At 39.0% G+C, this 13,465-nt stretch overlaps 1 protein-coding gene across 2 annotated transcripts in view; it reads left to right on the top strand.

Annotated features, from left to right (window-relative positions):
- LOC126821028 (myopalladin) overlaps positions 1 to 13,465 on the top strand; it is a 133,942-nt gene that overhangs the window by 15,649 nt on the left and 104,828 nt on the right. The window lies entirely within an intron of this gene.

Genomic DNA, 13,465 nt, shown 5'->3' with positions numbered 1-13,465 from the left:
AAATTCACAACGATACGAAGAAATGCCATGTGCTGATAATACGAGAAGGCGTATATTTTAAATGCTATTTAAAGACATGTCTTTTATTTACTTAATTCATTAAATATTCGCTTCTATGACTATGTGTTAATAATTCTGCGCAGTTATTTGCAGTTTTTCGGCCAAAATTAGATTTCAAGATAATTTAATCTCTGAGTTCTCTTCTAATTTTCCGGTAGTTCTAATTTTTACAGCAGAATAAAAAAAAAACGCGGGGAATAAAGGAATCTCGATCATTAAGTATAGCATTATCCCTATTTATTTGGCGTTCGCCATTCGCCGTTTTAGGAGAATCGCAGACACCACTTCGGCATAGTTTTAAAGGACCTAAAAAAAACGCGGGGAATTAAGGAATCCCTATCGCCAAGTATCATTATCCTCATTTTCTTTCGGCACAGTTTTCTTCAAACACGACCTTATTCTAAAGGAGCTAAATCGCTATTCTTTGGCACCTAGAATGGACACAAATGGGTCGCAATGCAGGTAATAATGTATTGTAAATGTATATAAACTGATGTACATTCAATCGGTTCTGTTTTTACTGTAATTTATAATCAGTTATGTTCGGCGAAATACGCGCAGAGTCCAAATTGAATGGCAGTCTTTGGCGTTCGGTTATTCCAGTCTACACCGGTAGTATTCTCCTATGTGGTATGTTTAGTCTCGTTCATCAAGTTGCTTCATTAGAAATGGCCATCGAAAGCATTAAATATCGGATATTAGAAGCCCAATTAATTACGGTAAGATAACAAAATCAGTGTTGATTTAAATTGACCAATAAGTCGTGCTTGCAATGTCGAGCCGCCGCGACTCCCGACTTCATTACAAATGGCGCTCGAAAGCATTCTGGCACGCGATTGAAATTAAATATCGGATATCAGAAGCCCAATTATTTACGGTAAGATAAGAACATCAATATTGATTTAAATTAACCAATAATTCTTGTTTGCAATGTTGAAGACTATGGAAGATATTGTGTCAGAGACTTGCCTCCTTTAATCTTCGTGTAAGACATTCGGCAATATCCGTTCAACTTGTCTGTTCAAGAAGTAATTGTACTCCTCGATCAATATAATATCATTGAATGTGAAGTAATGTGGCTAGTTCTACACGTACATCCAATAAATTTATATTAAAAATTACCCGGAACTGATGAAAGACCTTGAGAATTCTTAATAGATTCTCGCTTTCGCTAAATTGCCTTCTGATTTGACCAGCTTTGGGTAAATGAGACTTCAAGATTAAAGATACTTTCCCCGCGTACAAACTGTGTGATTTGGGATGATATATTTGGACAAAAACATATTCAAATTAATTAATCTATCAAATATTTCGTTAAATTGCCTTGCGCTTTGACCAGCTTTGGATAAATGAGACTTAGAGATTAAAGATGCTTTCCCCGCGTACAAACTGTGTGATTTAATGATATATATGGACTAAAAAGATATTCAAATTAATTAATCTATCAAATTTTGCTTCAAATTCATCTTAAAACTTTGTATTCGCTGGGCCATACCTCAAGATATAAATAATAAACTGTTGTTTCAAGCCATGTTGCTTCATACGTATGTCCCGTATTCATTAGCCCAGTCGGAGAGAGAGACACAGGGGGTACTCGATTGAACGTTCCGGAATTGAATTCTCACAATCATAAAAATAGTAACAATCGAGTGAAAAGGTGGATTTCGAACTACAACGCATGCGTCGACTGAATAAGTAAATATCTCAACCAACCATGCAGCCGAAACGTATTCGTTGTGTTTAATTACGTCACGATTCTACTGACACCATCCCCCTTTTTTTTTTTTGCTTTTCAGGCATTTTTGCTTTTCAGGCCTGCGGTTATTGTAGTTTAATGCACTCAATATTTCTAACCCTGCTTTCCTACATCACTATAACATCCAGTGAAGTACCACTCAATATTTTAAATTGTCAGCCTTCAGGGGACTATTGATCATTTGTGCAGTCATTGTTCTAAGGGTTTTTCGTATATCAGTGTAATCACTCGCATCAACATCCAAATATCAATTATTTTGGTCATAACACCAATCAAATCTCATCTTTGTGGGATGTTGTCATTATCAAAACCTCATCAAATCGTTGTAAATACTCCACAACAATCTATTCTTTTATCATTTGTATTTATTTCAGTGAAAGGGTTCGTTGATAACATTTCATCAATTTTCATTCTCTTGCAACGTTTGTATTATTAAAACCCACTAATCACTGTGTATACTCCACAACAACTTATCCATTTATCAATTAGTCAATTTTTTAGGTTAATTGGTATTATTACTTATTAGCGTACAATTAAATCAGATTACCATTAGGTACACGTAATTAAGTTACATCCCTGATTTGTCAGCATTATATGTATATATTGTCCTGTCATATTTTCATTTTTATCATAGCTTGATAATGACTAGAGAAGCCTAGTCGAAACGTCGCTCAGTAAAAAGCAGTAATTGTATTCCATAGAATTGTGACCTGTATACTCTAGTTCAATTACTAAATGCCATTGAAACAGTTTACCATCTCCCTTGTCGGGACTGACGGAACTGTGACAGAACTGAATTCCGCGTTACTCGATTGCAATTCTGTCAATTCGGGACGTTCTGGACTGTGAATCGAGCATCCCCATTCACTCTCACACACACAGATGGAGAGAGAGGGGGGTTTAACGTCCACTCGACACAAACCAGGTCATTTCGGGACCAACATAAGGTTCAATTTTATTTCAATAATTCGCATGCGCGTAGGGGTCTTTAATAATGGAATGTCCCGGAGAAAACCCACGAGGTTGGAAAGGCGACCCTACTCCTTGTCACGTACAACCGGGGAATCAAAACCGCACCAGTTGACTCAATGACAGACCTTATGATACAGCGTACAGAACATTAGGACGTTAAACCCCATTTCATTTCATTTAATTTATCGTTCAATGAGGAATGCAACCACTGTTTGACTATAGTAACAGTAATATATAATAATAGCTGGCAAGATACCAGTAATAGGATTAGCTGGCCTGGAAGTCTGGCAAATTACACGTCTAATGATACACATGCAATGTATTATTAGTCAGATGTCTGTGAATAGAAGGGCCGACTGAGGATAAGGCAAGAGCATGACACAGTCTCCAAAATCGCGGTTACTACTGATATACGTGCTATTTATTGTTAGTCAGATGCCCGTGAATAGAACGGCCGACTGAGGATTATGCAAGAGCATGATGACACAGTCTCCAAAATCGTGGTTATTACTGATATACGGGCTATACTATATACCGAAAAACACCTGAAAACACCGAAAACACTGGATAACAACCGGAAAACACAGGGAAACACCATGTTATACTGAATACCGGAAAAACATTAAATACCGAAAAACACACTAAATACCGGAAACCACCCTAAATAGGTAAGCCGGAGAAGGGCTATATTATAAACCGGAAACTAACCCTAACCCTAACCCAGGCACACAGAGGACCAGGCTACCGGTTACCTATTTAGGGTGCCAGTCTCCGGGGTTACCTATTTAGGGTATTTTCCTATTTAGTGTGTTTTCCGGTATTTAGTGTTTTCCCGGTGTTTTCCGGTATTCAGTATAACATGGTGTTTCCCTGTGTTTTCCGGTTGTTATCCAGTGCTTTCCGGTGTTTTTCGGTATATAGTATAGCCCGTATATCAGTAATAACCACGATTTTGGAGACTGTGTCATCATGCTCTTGCCTAATCCTCAGTCCGGTGTTTTCCCGGTGTTTTCCGGTATATAGTATTGCCGCTGATATACATGCTATTTATTGTTAGTCAGGTGTCCGTGAATAGACCGGCCGACTAAGGATTAGCTAAGACTATGACACAGTCTCCAAAATCGCGGTTACTACGTAACGATGTATGTGATGGATAATGGCCGAAGACTGTCCATTATGTAAATAGAAATAACAACTGAGGGGCGTTAGCCCCGAAGTTTTTCTTTGTATTTACATAATGGACAGTCTGAGGCTATTATCAAACTTAAAACATAGCACCATAGAGATGCAAATAATGGATAGTTTTCTCAAACAACAAGCCATAAAATAATGGATATATTCTTAAAACAACATGCACATGCTCATGAATGCATGTGACAAAACACTCCAGTCATACAATGCAAGCATACACAGACAGTCCAAAATATTCTACATGGAGACGACATGTTTACAACACAGTCGAAAACAAATATTAATAATGAGAATATGTTATGTGATAAGTATTTGGATACCGATTACATTGGTCATGTACTCGATATGGAAGATAATAGCCGTAAAAATTGTGATGTTCTTGATGTGGGGGATAATAGCCGCAAAAGTTGTGATGGAAAGGCTGCTCACGAGAATGATTTAGATATTGATAATTTTCTTAATACTGTGGTTAATATGGAGGGTACTAGCCGTCCCAATTTTGATTTAAAATTTAATATATACTCTGATATAAGTGACAGGACCCAGGATCAAAGGCACAAACCAATTCACGAAATTCAAACTCAACTGTCATTATGGTGTAATGGTGATATATTTGAAAGATTTTTATAATCGGATAAAAATTGTGACCTGCATAGGTTCCACAGGCTCAAAACACGTTTTTTTTTTGTTCAATCCGGGGTCATAATCCAAGGAGTTACGGTCCGATACGCCAATATCGCAAGGAATCGATATCTTTGGATTATAAACACACATGTTCAGTTTCACCAAAATGGGCTAATACTTGTGACCTCTAGTGTGTACTCCACGAAGTTACGGTCCCATACAAGCCAATATCGAAAGGAACCGAGATCTTTGGGATATATACCTATATTTCAAGTTATGACCTGTAGAGTGTCCACAAAGAAGATGTGAAAATGTGGGCGTATAAAAACGTATCATCGATCTAGTGCCGAACGTACTATTAAACGGATAAGTGACATATAACGGACGGATTTAAGTGGAATTCTTTATGTAGACAAACACGTGAAATCAACATTCGGTCATGCGACATTTCGGTAACTATGAGGTTTTAAAGTAATTTCATGTTCTGTAATTTAATTTGTTCAGAGAATAAATTATCCCAAAATACATGTTCATTTTTCAGATACGTGTCTATTATTGGTATTTTCTTAAACAATCGTGTATTATTTATAAAACTGTCCATTATTTATAGAAAATAATGGACAGTTTTATAAATAATAGACGATTGTTTAAGAAACGCATACATTCTCCTATATAATGGTTAAAAACATCAAAGGGTGACGTCATATCTATGTTTTAATTATTATTAAGAATTCAGTTCTTGCAAAGACGATTCATAAGCTATATTCGTACGTTCTAGCCCAAAATGGTAAATTTGTGGGTCTGATTGATCGTCCCAGGTTGTACGTGACAAGGAGTAGGGTTGCCTGTCCAACCTCGTGGGTTTTCTCCGGGTCCTCCGGTTTCCTCCCATTGCTAAAGACCCCTACGCGCAAGAGAATTATGTAAATAAAATTAAACCATATGTTAGTCCCGAAATGGCCTAGTCTGTATCGAGTGGACGTTAAACCCCATCTCTCTCTCTCTCTCTCTCTCTGATCGATCGAAAAGTGTTGTCGAATGAGAGTAATAGTGCACTAAATTCAGTTCTTGGAAGACGATTCATAGTGTGGGTGATGTGAGCTTTATTCGTACAATCTAGCTTAAAATGGTAATTTCGTGGATTTTGATTGATCAAAAAGTAGTGTCGAATAAAAGTAATAGTCCTCTAAATTTCCTGAGGCAACACTTGCAAAGTCGAATCAAAGTGTGGGTGATTAAGCTATATAATATATTACGTACAATAAAGGCACAGTTTTTTTTGGTTCTCGGATTTGTTAGAAATAGTTGGTGATATAACTTGACCGGTTGGAAACAGAAGGGTATTTAATGCAGTAACGCAGCTAGCGTATGCGCACTAAAACCACCCCGACCCCACCCACCACCGCCATCACCCCCACTGTCAAGGGGCTACTAGTCCGACAAACTCCGAGTGACTTTCTATTTAAAGGAGCTAAATCGCTAATATTCGGGACCTTGAAATTGACACAAATGGGTCGCAGCGCATATAATAATGTAATATGAATGTATATAAACTGATTTACATTCAATCGTTTCCGTTTTTACTCTCATTCCAAATTATTTATGTTCGGCGAAATACGCCAGTAGTGTCAATCGTATGGAAAGCTCTAGCGTCTGGTTATTCCAGTCTACACCGATAATGTTTATTGGACATGCTCTCCAGATAAAATTATGGCGTCACCGTTTGACATGACTTGTGGAATATGTCTAGCCTCGTTCTTCGAGTCCCTTGTTACAAATGGCGCTAAAACGCATTATGGTACACGATTCGTGTACCAATGGTAAAATGTTTATTTTGTCTTGAATATTGGATATCAGAAGCCCATCTTTTCCCAGTGAGATCACAACATCAATGTTGTTTTAAATTGACAAAAAAATCGTGTTTTCAACGTCGAAGACTTTGGATGACATTGAGTTAGAGACTTAGCTACTTTAAGGTGGACCTTATATCTTTAATCTTAGTCGGGGATCACGTGGCTAAGTGGGTAAGACGCTGGCTCGCTAGCCTGGAGGTCGGGTGTTCGATCCCTGCATTGGCCGAGAAAGTTCATCCAGATTTTCCGGCGTGGTTCCTCCTTGTCAGTGATGCAAGACGGCGGGCCTGAGAAGGGCAGCTGTCTAGTCCTTCGGATGAGACGAAAAACCGAAGTCCCGTGTATACATTGGAATGCACGTAAAAGATCCCTTGGCAGTTGGAAATCGATATAAGAGTAGGCGGCAGTGCCGCTGTCCGGGCAAAATTTCCCTCATAGCACACTGTATGGCGTATGCCCGTCTTCATTAGCCCAGGTTAGGAGCAGAACAGTAGGGCGTTAAACCCCATTTCATTTCATTTAATCTTAGTTATATACTCCACCGATATGAGGGGATGCGTGTTTTGATCACTTATTCATCCAAATCGACTAGACACCCTTTAAACTTGTTAACTTTTAATGTAGGTATCACCACTCTTAGATTTCCTAATGAACATTTAACAGGTCCTTAAAAGCCTCATACTTCAAACCATTTAAACATTTAAGACTAGTTCGCGCAAAATAAAGTCGTCGTCATAAACTTCTGCCCCGGTGCGGTAAATAGGATTGATTGGCACTTGGTTCTATTATGCGACATGCAGGGGTGTAATGTTGCTGGGGGGGGGGGCACTTTTCTGGTCAACTGCAATGAAAACAAACATTCGATTTTTTTTGTGGAAACACTGCTTCCTAAGTTGCGTGCATTATAAGCTATGATAAACACACACACTCTCTCTCTCTCTCTCTCTCTCTCTCTCTCTCTCAAATTTTCAAGACATTCTATTTCGGACATTTCTGATTATTTTCCATAGCTATGATTTTTTTATAGTATCACATTTAAAAACCAATACACAAAATGCTATATAATTTCTTTTCTTTTCTCAAGCCCTAGTGGTCCCCGAAATATGTCTTCTAGATACACCGATCTCCAAGACAACAAGCTTAAACACTACCGAAACTACAGGGTTAGGGTTAACAAATCTGTCTCATTTATCAACATTTTCTAAGATACGCCCTCGATTGGTGTCAACTTCATTTTCAATCGAACACGATCCAGAAGGGAGAACTCGATGACCTCTCTGGGTAAATAAACTTGAAAGATCAGACACTGTTTATGTTTTAATTCGGGGATTTGAATTCTTGTCATGTGACAGCCATATTTGACGAGTATTAACCGGTGTTTAACTAGGCTGATTTATCTTGGGGTGTGTCAAGTTGAAAATAATTCTAGTCCCTATTACCGTTAGTGCTAAATGATGAGGCCAGCTCAATTTTTGGCCATAGGTCACGAGATGTAAACAGGGCTAGCGCTAATTCCAACCCTAACCCTGGACCTAGCCCAAATGCTTACCTTAACCCTAGACGATAATCTCGCCAACAATCACGTCCCCTAACCTTTTTACATCTCAGTGGCCTTGACAAAAATTGAGCTGGCCTTAACAAGTAGATTTAGGTATTACTAAACTCCTGGGTTGGTTGAAAAAGTTCTTCGAGATTGCCCAGCGTGGTCCCCATACCGGGACCTCCTAATAAGTACAAACGTCTAGTCTTTCGAATGGGACGAAAACCCCTGGTCCCGTGAATACAGTTGGACGACTTAGCGTATGTTTCGTTGCTTGGTAACGTCTTATATTATTAGCAACAACTCATTACCTATTCCTTTTGCTATTAAGGAGCCACGGTGGCTAAGTGTGTAAGACTTTGGCTAGCTATCCTGGGGGTCTTGTGTTCGATCCAAACATTGGCCGAGGAAGTTCATCAGCATTTTACGACGTGGTTTCCCCTTGTCAGTGGTACAGGATGGATGGCCTGGCAAGGACAACTGTCTAGTCGTTCGGATGTGACGAAAAACCGAGGTCCCATTGGCGTTCACGTAAAAGACCCATTGGCAGTTGGAATTCGATATAAGAGTAGGCCATATTGCCGCTGCCCGGCAAAACTCAAAACTTCCCTCATAGCACACTGCATGTCGTACGCCTGTTTTCATTAGCCTGGGCGACCGACCTTCGGTTGCACGGATTTTCGTACTGTATTTCAATCCGTGGTCGTGACCACCCATACCATAAGATAAAGCACGGTCGGGATAGTTCGGACTTTAGTCGCAACCATAGTCTACATCCGAAGGTCGCCCTAGTATAGGAGCAGAACAATTCATTTTTGCTATTAGGATCTACAAGACTGGCATTTTGGAGAGGATTTGTTACAGATGCGACATTTATTTCATTTAGATTGTTATTATACATGTAATTGTTTAAGACATTTTGACAGATATTATTCAGACTTGATCTGTTATTAATGGTAAGTTTATTATAATCTGTCATTTGCCATGACACTAAACTACGACAAAACACCATTGGAGCACCATGACATGGTCACCCTGTAGAATTCTAAGGAAAATATCTACTGAATCCATGCTACGGATAACTTTCGCCTTTGACTCGAGCCACAGTAGTGGGTGGTTCTAAGGATTTTCTTTGGGCAGGTGTTTACAAAAAATGTCACAGGCATATAACCAGGGATGTTGCAATATGTACGTCCGAGGATCAGGGGGACAATGTTATGTGTGTGTGTGGGGGGGGGGGGTGCTGTTCTCATACTCCGCCGGGGAATCCCCCCCCCCCCGGATAAAATTTTTGGAATTCGGGTACAGAAATGATGAAATCTGACGTCATTGGTTCCGGCTACCATTACAACCTCTTTAGATCGGAATATATAGATTATGTTCACGATACCAAACATAATTCTTGAATCCGGGTTTAATCTCTAAAATGTGTCCATCCTCGTGGGTTTTCTCCGAGTCCTCCGGTTTCCTCCCACTGCTAAACACCCCTACGCGCAAGCGAATTATTGAAATATAATTGAACCATATGTTAGTACCGAAATGACCTAGTTTGTGTCGCGTGGACGTTAAATATCTCTCTCTGGACACCTGTTACCACTGTTTGTCGTGTATTTTGTACACGAGGAGCAGTCCATTCGCTGATTACACTATTTTGCTTGAATACACTATTTTGCCTATAACGTTTTTTAGGACTTCGAATTCTGTCTTATGGTTTGGATTGTTCGTACTTGGTTTTATTTTAATTCTCTCTATCTATCTATCTCTCATTCTGTATATATTGGTCCACTATTCACATATCTGTGTCATTTGCTTGATAAAGATGAGAGTATCCTCGTCGAAACGTCGCTTAGTCTTAAACTCAGTTATTGTGTATCCATAAAATTCTACCTTGTGGTAATATGTTCAAGTACTAAATGCCAATCAAAGAAGATCAAATTTGTGATAGAAGCATTTATGTTAGTATAAGTTACGAAGCTACGTTCAGTCTCTATGTAAAAGTAATAATAACTACTATTGATGTACGTTCGGTCTCTATAGTAATATGTACCAGTAAGAATAATTACTATTGATATTTTCTCTGATTCACTGGGTTGTTTACAAGAGGTCACGAGTACAAACCACAACAGGTGTACCGTACAGTAAGTAGTTCTACACCCTTCTTCTTGTGCATGCATCTGTACGGCTACATCTATTTGTTAAGGTCAGCTCAATTTTCGTCAAGGTTGCTGAGATGTAACACCCATAATATATACGTCTAACAAGAGTAGAGCAAAACAAACGCGTGCTAGCCGTTGAGAGAGAGAGAGAGAGAGAGAGAGAGAGAGGGAGGGAGAGAGAGAGACCAAAATAATAATATAGTTCAATTTCATTTTGGGACTAACACATATGGTTCAATTTTATTTTGGGACTAACATATGGTTCAATTTTATTTTAATTATTCGCTTGCTTGTGCGTAGTAGTCTTTAATTTAATTTAATAGTGGGGACATTGACCTTATAGTACATGGTCCATGGTGGGGAGAAAACGGAGGATCCGTAGAAAAGTCATGATGTTGGACAGGTGACCGAACTCCCTGTCACTAATTATAGGCTTCATGATCTAACGCGCGGTGGCGAAGTGGGTAAGTTAGACGCTGGCTCGCTAGCCTGGAGGTCGGGTGTTCGATCCCTGCATTGGCCGAGAAAGTTCATCCAGATTTTCTGGCGTGCTTCCTCCTTGTCATTTTGCAGGACGGAGGGCCTGACAAGAACAGCTGTCTAGTCGTTCGGATGGGACGAAAAATCGAGGTCCCGTGTATACATTGGCGTGCACATAAAAGATCCCTTGACAATTGGAATTCGATATAAGAGTAGGCCGTAGTTCCGTTGTCCGGGCAAAACTACCCTCATAGCACACTGTATGGCGTATGGCCGTCTTCATTAGCCCAGTTCGGAGCAGAACAGTAGGACGTTAAACCCCATTTCATTTCATTTCATTTCTAACTACAGTAGAACAAAGCAAACATGTGATTGCCGTTTTATGATAGATACCACCAATCTACACCGAACTACGTACTGTTCTACGTACATCCAGACTTGGCCGTATGTAGGATTTTAAAAGTGGGGGTGCAGCAGAGTGGTGAGGCGCCATAGCCTCCACGTATGTGATATAAGAAAGTTTCGATCAGGGCAAACGAACCCATTAGGGTGTGGGCGCCCTTAAAACCAATCGACTGATCAGTGCCTTAAGAGCATAACCGTGTGATCACAATCAAGTGTATTATTTTATAATTGAAAGATTGTCAAATAATTATTGTTTTTTGTGATATAAGAAAGTTTCGATCAGGGCAAACGAACCCATTAGGGTGTGGGCGCCTTTAAAACCAATCGACTGATCAGTGCCTTAAGAGCTTCACCGTGTGATCACAATCAAGTGTATTATTTAATAATTGAAAGATTGTCAAATAATTATTGTTTTTTGGATGGGTTGGGGGCGCAATTTCTCGGGGCGCCTTATTTTTCTTGGGGTGCAATGTACCCCCTGCACCCCCGCTAAATACGGCCCTGCATCCAGGTTGTTGTGCATGCAGCCGTACAGTGATACAGTGATATACTAACCGTAATATCTATAAATTACGTAGGATAAAACAAAACACATGGTACCGTTTATAACAGATACCAATCTACGCCAACCTAACATGACTACCGTGGTTTTTGTTTTCATAATATTTGGCAGCCATTTTCTCTAACCCATTAAACAGACAGGTGTTCATTCATTGATTTATTTAACTGTTTACGTTGGCATTAACATCCCTGGGCAGTTGAAAATCACAAAAGTGAAATTAATGGAATGGGGTTTAATTCGTCTTTTTTTCCTTTAGATTAAAGGTGCAATATGGAAGATTAAATAAAGAGTTGACATTTCTCGCTATAACAGTTAAAAACTAGGTAATGGAAAGTGAATATCTTGAAAATTTCTTACAAATACATCAATTTGAGCGACGTTAGGGCTGTTTGAAGAATAGCGGAGCCTCGATTGTCATTGCTACAATTAATTAAATCATTAACCTCCAAATCCGTTGAAACTCTCGATAAAGTTTCTCGGCCAACACCTCAATCGAAAACGGGACCTCTTGGTTAGTTAATTTCACACAAACGGCGTAGGTTAAACATACATTATGCAAGAGCTAAATCTGTCTATTGCAGGTCTTTCTATAGGCCTGAAATGTTATCTAAATTATTAATTAGACATTAATTAACTTATCCAGACCATAATGAACTCTTGATGGCATTGCTAGCCTGAAATGTTATCTAAATTATTAATTAGACATTAATTAACTTATCCAGGCCATAATGAACTCTCGATGGTATCGGATTTCTCCGATATTAAATAGATTAGAACAGTTCAGCCATATTTTGATTCAAGCTAAAAATGGAGGAGTGAGACTTAGCTCCGAACAACCGGTGCGGTGGTTGAAATTATTGCACACGTCTTGTCAAACCTTCAAAGGCTAATATCTTCACTCGCAATAGAGTAATTTGAATGAAATTTTCGAATTATTCATTTTACATTATATATTTTCGAACTATTATAGCGAGAATGGGGCCTCGATTTTCTCGAACTGTCAAGAAATCTCTTACGTGCTCTTTATCTAAATCTTACATATATAATGCATCTTTAATTTTCACTCATGGCACACCGTCGGACAGCAGTGATGCGGCCTATTATAGCAAGAATGGCTAGAGCTCTTTATCTAAATCTTACATAATGTATCTTTAAATTTCCCTTGATTTTTGCGCTAATTTTAATAATGAGGCCATGAGGGCCTCCAAATTCAAAAAAAAATATGTCCTTATTCCCAAAATGAAAGTTATTTATTATCTACTACATTCAGTGTCTCTTTCTTCACATCTTTATTAAAATATTTTCCGATGAAGTTAAGGCGCGTGCAATCCAAATTGGCGCCAAAAAGCACGAAGGTAGGCTATATTGGAAGCAAAATGGCTGGGGAAATGGCGTATTTTGTTTATCAGTGAAATATGAGGTGATGAAAGTCTAGCAACGTTTAAAGGTCAAATAACTGGTATATATACACAAACATATATCGATAATACATGTATAGCCAAATATATATCAATTCCAGAAGTCTGCATATTACGTAAGCCAATGCCAGTCAGTGGTTTGCATATCGCTGTTCCTACAAATTATTATTACCCAGCTAACAAACAAACGTACCGACAACGTGGATATTCACAATTGTTCTCATACTCCATATATAAAATATACTTGTTTAATTCGTGTGTGTGTGTGTGTGTGTGTGCGTGAGTAACAGGAAGGGAGGGAGAGGTCTGGACCCCCTCCCCTCATATGAGGCGCTTTTACAAGAGAGACTAGTATCAGAGAGCCTGTACATTCAAAACAGTAAATTTTCTTCAGAAATGGTCTCAGATGCAAGGAAATTGACTTCAAACTTCCAAAACTTCTGCAGGA

This window comes from Patella vulgata, chromosome 1 (assembly GCF_932274485.2).
Source record: "Patella vulgata chromosome 1, xgPatVulg1.2, whole genome shotgun sequence".
NCBI lineage: Eukaryota > Metazoa > Mollusca > Gastropoda > Patellidae > Patella > Patella vulgata.
This window is presented reverse-complemented; position numbering and strand designations above follow the sequence as displayed.